The sequence below is a fragment of the Monodelphis domestica genome, chromosome 8, assembly GCF_027887165.1.
Source record: "Monodelphis domestica isolate mMonDom1 chromosome 8, mMonDom1.pri, whole genome shotgun sequence".
Lineage (NCBI taxonomy): Eukaryota > Metazoa > Chordata > Mammalia > Didelphimorphia > Didelphidae > Monodelphis > Monodelphis domestica.
In genome coordinates, this window is record NC_077234.1 from 49,472,990 (window position 1) to 49,484,991 (window position 12,002).

A 12,002-nucleotide genomic window follows, 5' to 3' on the forward strand; every position below is an offset into this window, starting at 1 on the left:
TCTGAGAAATCCTTTTCAGTCATTTTTAACTTTTTTGTGACTCCACTTGGGAATTTTTTTGCAAAGATACTGAAGTGGTTTTCCATTTCCTTCTCCAGTTCATTTTTTACAGATGGGGAAACTGAAGCAAACAGAGTAAAGGGACTTGTCCAGGGTTGCACAGCTTATAAGTGTCAGAGGCTAGATTTGAACCCTGGAATATGAATATTCCTGATTTTAGCCCTTAACACTATACATCTGGTGACATTTTGAGATTGTCCTTTAGAAGAATAGGATCAACTGAAAAACAAATGAAAAACTTGGCACCAAATTAACAAAAATAATTCATCAAAACAAAGGTCCTCCCTGCAAACTCAGAGAGAAGTAGGGACCGCTAAACTGTATGTTAGGATCCTTGGAGGCTATATGTTTACTTGGAAAACCATATATTTACAATAACTATATTAATTTAATTTTATTTATTTTGTTAAATACTTCCCAATTACATTTTAATTTGTTTCAGGTCACACTCAGGAATTTTGCTGGTGGCCTGTGACCAGTATATTTGATACCTTTGCTTTAAAAAACTCTTTAAGACTAATTATAAATTGCAGAGAAGGAGAAAGAATGTGTTGGTAGGTGGTATTTCCTCACCTGCAAATTTCTAATACTAGTCAAATCATAGGTCCAGTCCCTTTCTCAATCCCAAAATTATAGTTAAATATAGAATTTATGTGAATGCATGAAAAAGATTGGGAGTGGGGCTTATAGTTTCCTATATCAATATCAATCAAATCACAAACCTAGTTTTTATCTTAGACCCTAATTAAAGTAATAGATGAAGCAAAGGGAATAAGCACTTCACTGGTAAACATTATATGTGAGGCACTATGCTAGGCACTTGACAAATATTATTTCATGATGCTGCTGCTAGGTGGGAATTGTTTCTATCCTTATTTTATGATTCAGGAAACTGAGACAAACAGAGATCAAATGACTCAGTGGTAGTGATAGTGATGGTGAGGATTCTTAGTTATCTTTAAATGTTTGAATTTTGTTGAAGAAGGATTTTTAGACTTGACTTACTTAGCCCTAGAAGGCAAAATATAGTTAAGTGAGTAGAAGTGGTAGTTTGTTCAATTATTAGGAAAACCTCCCTAATACGTAGACCTATCTAAAAGTGGATGATCTATGTTAAGAGGCAATGAGATCTTATTCACTATAAGTTTTCAGGTAATCCAATAATTCTTAAAATGTTTTTTTCTGGATCCATTTCCCAGGTCAGTTATTTTTTTTTCAATAAGATATTTCATGTTTTCTTCTGTTTTTTTTTTTCATTCTTTTGGTTTTGTTTTATTGTTTCTTGATTTCTCATGAAATCATTAATTTCTAGTTGCTCAGTTCTAGTTTTTAAGGTTTGATTTTCCTCCATCAGCTTTTGCTTCTCCTTTTTCATTTCTTCTTGCATTGCTTTCATTTCTCTTCCCCACTTTTCCTCTGCCTTTCTTAATTGGTTTTTGAAATCTTTTTGAGCTCTTCCAGAATCTATGTACAATTCATATATACCTATATATATATTTTTTTCTTTTTTTAATTTTGCATATGTTTGCTTTGTTTTCACTGTCTTCTTCTGTGTCTATAACTTGCTCTTCGTCTCCATAAAAATTCTTTAGAGTTAGGTGTTTTTTTGTTGTTTGCTCATTTTTCTACCTTTTTATAGGTAGGCTATGTTTTCTGGGAGGTTAGGGTACCCTCTTAAACTTCTGTCCTTCCTTGATACTACCCTTAGATTTTTTTTATAGGTTTCTACTCCTAGGAAGGCCTCCACTGGAGGTTTTCAAATGAAAGATCAATGACCACTTTGTATTTTGTAGGTGAGATTCCTATCCAAGTCCCTACCAATTTTGAGATTCTCTGATGCTAAAATCTACAGGACTGTATAGATGTAAAATATTATCACATTAATGGTTGACATGGAAAGTCAAGATACCAAGAAACAAACCTAAAAACAAAAATTTCTTAATTGAAGCTATAACGTGAAATCAAAGGACAGGTTTTGTGATATGTAGGATCGTGGAATTTTGGAACTTGAAGAATTGATCAAGTTCAAACATTGTTACATTGTTTTTTTACAGATGAGAAATAAAGATATGCCTACATCATGTTAAATGACTTACCCAAGTAGATGGTACTTGGAGATGCTGGACAAGACAAGGCCAAGGATAGAGTCCAACATTAGAAACAGTTCTTAACAATGGCTTCATCCAATTAATCATCAGACTATGTGTATATTTGTTTAACTCCCCACAGACCTATATAACTCTGTTTTTATCCACTCCAAATTTCTCTACCTCATCCATAAAGATATCACAGATGATTTAGTTAAATTACTCACTGAAATCTAGATATGCTATTATTCCAAGTCATCCTCTCATCTGCCATTTATTAACCTTATCAAAGAAGGAAATGAAGTTTATTTACTCTGATATGGTGTTTTCCTGAACTCAAGCTTTCTGCAGGTTATCACTATTTCTCTCTTAAACAGTCACAAGGCATCTGTTGAATCCTCCATTATTGAATAATTATAAAGCTTTTCATATAGTGTTTGGTACACAAGTGATTATTTCCTTCCTTCCTTTCCTTCCTTCCTTCTTTCCTTCCTTCCTTCCCATCCTTCCTTCCTTCCTTCCTTCCTTTCTTCCTTCATATCAGAGTGGCTCTATGTTTACTTTAGTGGCCTAAGATCACCAGAATCTATCTCCTCCTCAATGGAGAATCAGTATCTGTTTCCTTTGCTAGATCCCCATTTCTTCTGTGACATTTTTTCCTCCTCTAGATCATAGAGCTTTGCAAAATTCAAGTGAAAATTTCTCCCCCACCCATCCCCATTCCTAGAATATAATCTATCTGGGAGAATCCAAAAATTGAGAGGGACCTCAGAGTCCAATCTAGTGGAACCCATATTTGGATAAGGTCTCTCTCTCTACAAAATACCTGGCAATTTGTCATCCAGACTGGGTTTGGAGGTTTCCAATAAAAGGGAACCCACTGCCTCCCACTTTGTATAACCCTGATTATTAGGGAATTTTTTTCTTATATCAAACCTATGTTTACCAATTTGGTAGTGATGGTGGTGGTGAGGAGCTGATCAGGACGCTTCTGACTAAATGATTTTCCCCTGCTTTGATGATGAAATTACAGATGATAAAGGGCAGGTAACATAAACAATGAGCTGTGAAGATTTTAAATGAAGTATAAAATTATTCTTTTACTATCCTCAAACCTCAGTTTGCTCATCTGTAAAATGAGAAGTTTGACTTTCAAAGCCCCTAAAGTCCCTTCCATTTCTAAATCCTTGATCTTATAATCCTGTGAGATATGAAAGAAATTCTCTGATCAAAGTGGATGGAATTAAAAGGCAGCTAACCATTGTCTTGAACTTTGGTGATACATCTGTTGGCTCTTTAAATATCAAAATATAATCTCTAACTTAGTGATCAATGCTGTTCTGGAATCAAAGAAGACAAAGGTCTAAAGAGTAAGAACCTAGCCCTTGAGAGAAGATCTGCCCAAGGGCAGTGCGTGTGAGTGTGTGTGTGTGTGTGTGTGTGTGTGTGTGTGTGTGTGTGTGTGTGTTTGTTCAGTAGAAAATATTTCACTTAGCAGAAAGTGATCCTGTGGAGTTGAAGACTGAACCAGGAGATAATCTTGAATAGTGGGTCCTTTGTGGGTTGAGAAGAGAGCCAGTCTTAGCCATCAAATTGATCTACAGAAAGGAATAGGACCAGGGAGCCTAGTCAAATGACTTGCTCAGCAGGAAGATAAGGGAAAGGACATTGAGACCTTCTTACATTGGAAGGAATGTGATTGACCTTGGTTACATGTATTCTCTAAGTATTTGCTTTTTTGCTAATATACTTCTTTTTCTTTTTCAAACTTTCTGTCTTAGAATTGATGCAAAATATCAGTTCCAAGGCAGAAGAACAACAAGGGATAGTCAATTGGAGTTAAATGACTTTCATATGGCTAGGAAATATCTGAGATCAAATTTGAAACCAGGTCCTCCCAACTCTAGACTTGTTGCTCTATCCTCTGTATGACCTAGCTGCCCCTCCACTAATATACTCTTAAGTGGGTGCCCACTTTTCCCATTGATGCTGTTTTTAGTTGTTGTAGAGTAATACCAGTGCCATCTTAATGAATTCTTTTGTTTGGAGCTCATTGTTTCTACTGGTTATTAAAGGTAAGCACATTTTGACCTGGTTTTGTAAGCTATATAATTTTAGAAATATCTTGAACCTGAGGGGAGTTATCCCTCCCCATCCACTATGATCCACAAGTATGAATTGGGGTTAGTTTCCATTGGCGATGCTCCACAACTTCTCATTTCTTCTTGTTTTCTCTTTTGGCACCAAGCAGAACAAGTCTTCTCAAGGAAATTTTCCAAATTCATGGAAATAGATAAGATGTATATATATATATATATATATATATATATATATATATAAGATTCCCCCCCAAATTTAACCAATTCTCATGTGATGAACCCAAGACTTTATCATTATGATTGCCCTCCTCTGGATAGGCTCCATTAAAAAAAGGAATCAATTTCCTTCCTAAAATGTAGTGTGGACAACTGAACACAATACTTAAGATGAAGTGTAGACCACAGCAGACTATTATCCAACACTCTCTTTCTTAGCAGAATTAGCCTAAGAGCATATTAACTTTGACCCATGTCAAGCTTGCAGTCAATGAAATCCCCAAGACTTTTTTTCCCTCCAGGCAAAATGCTTTCTAGTCACCCACATTCCCCATTGTGAAGATGTGACACTAATTTTTGGAATTTCCATTGATGCTGATTAACTGTAGAATTGATCAAATACCCTAGCATCTTTTAAATGACCCTTTTTATTCTGAAAAAAAAAAATACTTTCCTAGACTGAGAAAACAGAAGGAAAAGACAGCTGACTTCTCTGTATTCTAGAAAAAGGCAATGGGATCTAGTGAATAAAGAGTGGTAAAACCAGTTTAATTTCTTCTGTTGACTCACATTTGAATGATAACTCTGGATAAGTCACCTGATTTCTCAGTGCCCCAGGCAAAACTCTGAAACTATACATTATAGAATTGCCTGTCTGCTTTAGGAGGAGTTTCCTCATCAAAAGTCCCAAGACAATGAAACAATTAGTATAAAATAATCAATATTATTCCACCTGGACAGTTGTTCCAATGGAATCATGGCTTCTTTGTTCTTACACTGAATATAACTTTATAAATCCCTTTGTTAGGAACCTGGTGCTCCCTGAGCCAAGCCAGCATCTGCTAGCCTGCTTTCATGTGTAGTTGTCTCAGTTCAACAGCTTTCTTTATGACTTCTTTTTCCTGTCACTATTTCTTCTCTAGCTTTCAATAACACTCACCAAGTTCTCTTATGCAAGGAAAAACACGTTTGTAAATTCTCCTTGATCCTGATGTATACAGAAGAAGTTTCCTGATAAGAAACTGTTCTCCTTCTTCACTTCCAGCTCCTGGATTCTTTGGCCTCCTTCACAACTGACCTAGCTTTTCCAGGAGGCTTTGCTCTGGTTGCTCTCAGCTTCTAGTGCTTTTCCTGTAATACCATATTGTCCCCTCCATTAAAATCTGAGCTCCCTGAGAGAAGGGACTGTGTCTTTGTCTTCTATCCCCTTAGAACATAACACAATGCCTGGCACATAATAAATACATTGTAATGATACTAACTAGCCCTGTGACCTTGGACAAGTCACTTAACCTCTGTTTATCTTGGTTTCTTCAATTGGGGATATTACGAGCACCTACCTTGTAGATTTGCTGTAAGAATGAAATGAGATATTTTTTAAGTGTTTAACATAGTGTCTGGTACATAGTAGTCCCTGTAATAAGTGCTTTTTCACTGCCCTCCCCCATTTGTCGACTGAATAAATCTAAATTAAATCCAGCAGTTTAAATATTTTAATTAAATATCTTTATTTATTTTGTTAAATATTTTCTAATTACAGGTGAAAAAACTTTTTAACATTCATTTAAAAATTTTTTGAGATCCAAATTCTTTTACTGCCTCTTACTCTTCTTCTATCCATGGAGGAGGCAAACAATACAATATTGATTATACATGTGAAGTCATGCAAATGCTTATTTCCACATTAGCCATGTTGCAAAATAAAACACACACACATGCACATACACAAAAGAAAAAGGTTAAAGTTTTCTTTAAATGCACTTCAGTCTGCACAGTTCTCTCTCTGGAGGTAGATAGCATTGTTTTCCTCATGGATTCTTTGGAATTGTCATAGATCATTTTATTGAGCAGAATAGCTGTCTTTAACAGTTGACCACCATTACAGTATCATTGTTACTGTGTACCGTGTTCTCCTGATTCTGCTCATTTCATTTTTATCAGTTCATATAAGGCTTCCTAGTTTTTTTCTAAACTACTTCCTTCATCATTTCTTGCAGCACAATATTATTCCATCACAATCTTACACCATAACTTGTTAAGTCATTCCCCAACTGATGGGCATCACTTCACCCTGTCTTACCTGATTCTTTGTCCTGATCAGTTTAATTGCAGCATATTCAATAGCTTATTAAGGTTACTTTTACCCTTTTGGAAAAACCTCACTTCTCCAGAGCATGTTCCAGCATCTAAGTCAAATTCTTTTCTTTTTTCATTTTTTTAAACCTTTACCTTCTGCATTAGAATCAATAGCAAGTACCAATTCTAAGGCAGAAAAGTGGTAAGGCATAGGCAATTGAGGTTAGATGATTTGGCCAGGGTCACACAGATAGGCTGTATCTGAAGTCAGATCTGAACCTAGGTCATCCTGACTCTAGACCTGGTTTTCTATCCACTGAGCCACCTAGCTGCCCTTCAAGTTCTTACCAAAGACTGCTTTCTCTGATGATCACCACCACCATTTTAAAGCTTAGCTTCCCACTTTTTTGTACAGATTATTCACAGAATGCATCTAACTGTTGGCTCACTTGTGGAACATAGATATTCCTTTGTCTCATTGGGTAGAATCAGAAGCTATAACCAGAAATTGTGGAGAGACAAATTTGGATAGTCAAGAAAAATTTCCTAACCATCAATTATGATGGCAATGGGGGAAAATGGCAGAAGGAGCAGACCAAGAGAGACTCCTTCCAGTTTCTCTTCTTTTCCCTGGCAAATTGGTTTATTTTTCATTTTCCTCTCCCCATTCTACTTCACTCACTCCATAACACAAACATTCCTAGGAGGATAATTAATAATAGTGATCAGCTGCCAACACCTGGCAATGACCCTGTGCAGCTAGCTGTCTGCCTTTCCCCTAGGATTTTCAGTATTATCAGAAGGTGGAGTGTTTTGGTTGGCACCCATTCTTACCTTTCATGGTTTTATTTTTAGATGACCTGGGCCAGCACCCTGAACTGCTGACTGTTTCTGCTGATAGTTTTTGTATTTGGGAGTAAAGGGAGAAGGCTTCAACCTCATAATTGCCTGAATGATTTCTGGAAACTTTGTCACCAGGGCTCTAAGCTGTCCTGTATATCACCTTTACCCTCCCTACATCACTAGGTTGCTAAGGAGACACCTTCCCATTTGTCTTTTTCCTAGGTGCTTTATTGAAAAGCTTGAGTTATATACCTAAAAATTAAAATACTAATGAGTATGTGAATATGAAAAGTGCAGCTAAAAGGCTGTTAAAATTTACTTGGCATCTGGTACAATTTACTGTCATTCACTAGTAACTGCCTTCAGTCTTCCTGTCTGGAATAAAAATGACATATACATTATATTTACTCCTCTGCTAATACTCCTGTAAAGACGCAGGATTGCCATTTAAAGGCTGTCGGAGATGGGGCAATGCAGCACTATGATTCTTTGAAAATATGCCCTTCCATGTATCAGTTTTTACACTTCCTTTATGGCTAGAGGACAATACACTTTTGAAAACTGGGGTTGAAGTCAGTTCTTTAAGGAACCAAGGGAAGAAATCAAGATTGTTTAAGACCAATCGCTCTACTTAGTCTGGGGTTTTCTGACCTCTACAAGAATAGGGCAAAGAAATAAGCCAATTTGCCAGAGAAAAGCAGAGAAACTGGAGGGGGTTTCCCTTGATCTGCTCCTTCTGTGGTTCTCCCCATTGCCATGGTAATTGAGAACTCAGCTCTAAGAGGTGACATTTCTAAGGCTCTGACTACGAGACAAATTGTGCTTGAAGTACAATATGAGGTAGAAACTGATGGTCCACAGAACATTGTGATTTATTGGGAGGGATGGCATTAGACTTTAAATTAGACTTGAAATGTAAACTTCATTTTAGGCTACCAGCCCAACAAACACAACTGTCAACTGAATTTAGAGGACGTGAGCTTAAGTCCCTTTCATGGCATTGGGCAATTTGTCAAACTGCTTTTTTAAAATTTGTTTTAGCCAATGTTTTTGTTTGTCCTTTAGATTATTAACATAGCATAAAATGTGCATGAAAAAAATAAAAGGTGCATGAGGATGACATTATTTTATAAGATTGTCAACAAGTACTGGACAGAATTTCAGGACAGTTCTCTAGTTTGACACTAACTCATTCATCAATACCCTTTGGACAAGACTAATCAGCTCCAACTTTTCTTCCCTCTTGGGTTCACTGGCCAGAATTACATTTCTTGAAATCTCACCAAATTTCTTCATATTGTCCATAAAAATATTGTGAGTCATTTTGTCAAAATGTCAGAATGATCCAAATTTACTGTGTTTTGGGGATCAATCAATCAATCAAGTTTTTATCAAGTGCTTTCTGTGTGCCTGGTACTGTGCTAGGCGCTGGGGATATCAGTACCAAGTGAGAAATAATCTCTACTTAATAATAATGAATATTTATATAATGCTTATTACATACCAGGTACTTTATAAATATCTAACTTGATCCTCACAACAATCCTGGGAATTTTACAGATGAGGAAACGAAGGCAAAAAGAAGTTAAAGGACTTGCTCTGGGGGTCATAGAGCTAGTAAATGTCTATGGCTGGATTTGAACTTTGGTCATCCTGATTCCAGTCCTGATCCTCTATCCACTTGGCTTCTTAACTCCCCGTACTTGCAAGGTACTTTCTGTTGGGAGATACAAAGAGACAGAGAGACACACGTAGATAGTTTAAAAACCCAATATTTTGACTGAAAATGGAAATGAAGTTGGTATAGCACGATTTACTAGTGAACCTATGCTGGCACCTAATGTTAAATATTATCTTCTCTAAGTAGTCACAAGCTCTATTGATAATCCTTTCTGTAATTTTGCCATGAACTTTCATCCAATAAACTGGTTTGCCCCTTTCTGAAAGCTCAGCAACACATTCTTGCCCCCCAGTTTTTAGTCCTTCTTCCTATATTCCTGGATTTCAAAGATGCCTAATAACAACGATTCTGCCATCTTAGCTGCAAGTTCTTAAAGTAACCTGGGTGGTAATTCAGATTTTTGGATCCGAAGACTGGCACTCATTGAAAGCATCTTGGTGTGACCTGACAACTTCCTCATTCTACCTTAGCATCAATCATCTCTCTCCGTATTTTCCAATTTGAAGCTTTGATAGGGAAAACAGAGTCAAAGTAGGGATTAGCTACTGATCTTACACTGTCAATCTGAAGTAGTGAATTTATACCTTCCTAATTCTTGCACCATATCCTTTGAAAAGCCCCCCATCCTCTCACCCTTAGTTTTATTTATTTTTATCAGCTTCTTTTATTCATTTTCTTTATTGGATTCATGCCACTTTTTCATATGTGATCTTGTATATGACTTTCCGCCTTTTGTGCACATCCTATTAAAATCTCTGATCTTCCATCTAACTTGAAGTTAAAATCTTCCATATGTTTTATCTCCTATTAAAATGTGAGCTTTTTGAGAGCAAAGACTGCAGGCTCCTAGCTGAAAGAGCACCTTAGGGGTCATATAGTCCAAACATCTTTTAGAGATGAAGAAGCCAAGTTTCAGAGAGATTAAAAAGTGACTTATCCAAGGTCACATAGGCATTAAGTAGCAGACATGCCTTTCCATTTCTATTTCCAGCACTTAGCACATAGTAAATGCTTACCAAATGCTTATTCATTCATTCAAAATGACCTCCTTGGGAACTAGTAGTGGACTAAAGTTTTCTCTGGGAATATCATTCCCTTTTCTCCTTGTTTGGGATCCTTTGCAATTGTACCATTTCTTAGAATTTTCGACCCCTCTTGATCCATCTTCTTTATTAGTATCTCCTGCTTCTCATTTCTGCAAACATTTCGGAAGTACAAAAGACAAGTCTGACTCTGAAATGATTTGCTCACTTTCTTCAAGCTTCCCACTGCTTTTATTTCACTAATCAATTCTACCCGGTTTACTGGATGGAAATCTGGGATCACAGATCTCCTTGTCGCTGCTTCTATCCCCACAAAGGCTGAGGAAGACAAATGGAGAAAGTTTATCCACTAGCCACCCTCTGGGGAAATGATTTGGGAGAATGAGTGCTAGTTGGGAGAATTGCTAATATTGCAATTAGAGATGCTTATAGGAGAATAAAAAAGCCCATACAGAGTCCGAATCCCTCATCATGAGGACATTCTGCCAATTTCATGATTTATGTCATGGCAGCATTATCCATATTCTTCATTTGGCTAAAAAGGTTTATAGCCAACTTCTACCCATTTGTATGGTTCTCACCCAAATAGTTTCTCCCGTGTTTTAAATTTTTTGGGGTGCTTGTGTAATTTTTGGGGTCTCTGATGGTCACTTGAAGAGTCCCTTGAGTTGTGACCATTGGAAACAGATGCTCTCCTAGGCACGATGTCCCCACAAGAGAAATGTTTTTGCTGCAGAACTTCCCTGGAAAATTGTTGAAGTTTATGATGTGAATCCTTTCAGCTGACAAAGCGCATCAAAGGAGTCTGCCGAGCTTAGGGAAGGGAGAGCCAGCGCCAGTGAACAAATGTCATCTGGAGGCCACATGTTTAAGAAAGAGCAGCCGCTTTTACGGAATATAAATATACCAGAGAAGCCAAGAGTCGGTGCATCGTGAAGCGGTAAGGAGAAAGACCCTCACTTCCCAACAGGCAGAGCAGATCCCCCCCCCCCTCCCCCCCGCCCCGCTTCTTTCTCCCCAACAGCAACAAAATATCAGTGTAAAAACAGTATTTATTCTTGTATCGCACTCCCCTTGGAGGCAGTGTCAGAATCAAAGGTAAGATCTATTTGCAACAGTGTACTCCCCCCCTGCAGGAGGCCCACTGCAGGGAGCCAGGACTTGGAATGCTAAAAGGAACAGACCCAAAGGAACTCGGAGCTGCTTTTTTCCTCTTGGTGTCATCCATATTGCTGATGGTGGCCAGGTGGAGAATTTGGCTATCCCGTCTAATTGCTCATAACAGGAGAAATAAGCACATCAAACAGTAACTGTGAGCTACCCCCAGATACAAATTAAGGAGCACCAAAGTGCACTTAGAAGAAATTAAGAAAGCTCCAGAACGGAAAGTGACTTTAAAAAAATTCATTCTCTTTCCATTTCCATTTTACGATTAATGAGAAATGAATAAATGAGAAGACCAAAGAGAGGGAGGGAATAGTGAGGCACGATTGCTCCAACACAAAGCTACGGTCTGAGGGAAGCGATAGATTTTTTCAATCACACCCCCCCCCCCCAGTGATAAAGAATACTATTAAATAATTTAAAATCCCCCCAACCTTTAAGCTAATTCAATATGTTTGGGATTTCCACAGCACAGAAGTCAGGAAAGTTTAATTTATTCTCACTGGCAGAAATCATGTGGTAGCCTTCTTTTTGTAGGTGGAAGGCTAATTTCCACTTATGGGTAGAATATAATTTTCTGGGTGATACATTAATCCAGGGAATCCAAGGCAGCATGGCATAGACCCAGCCTCAGAGTGAAAAATACCTAGGTTTAAATTCTAGTTCTGATGCATTTTGGCTATGTGCCCCATAGCAAATCATTTAATTTCTCACTTTCCCTCTCACTCACTTC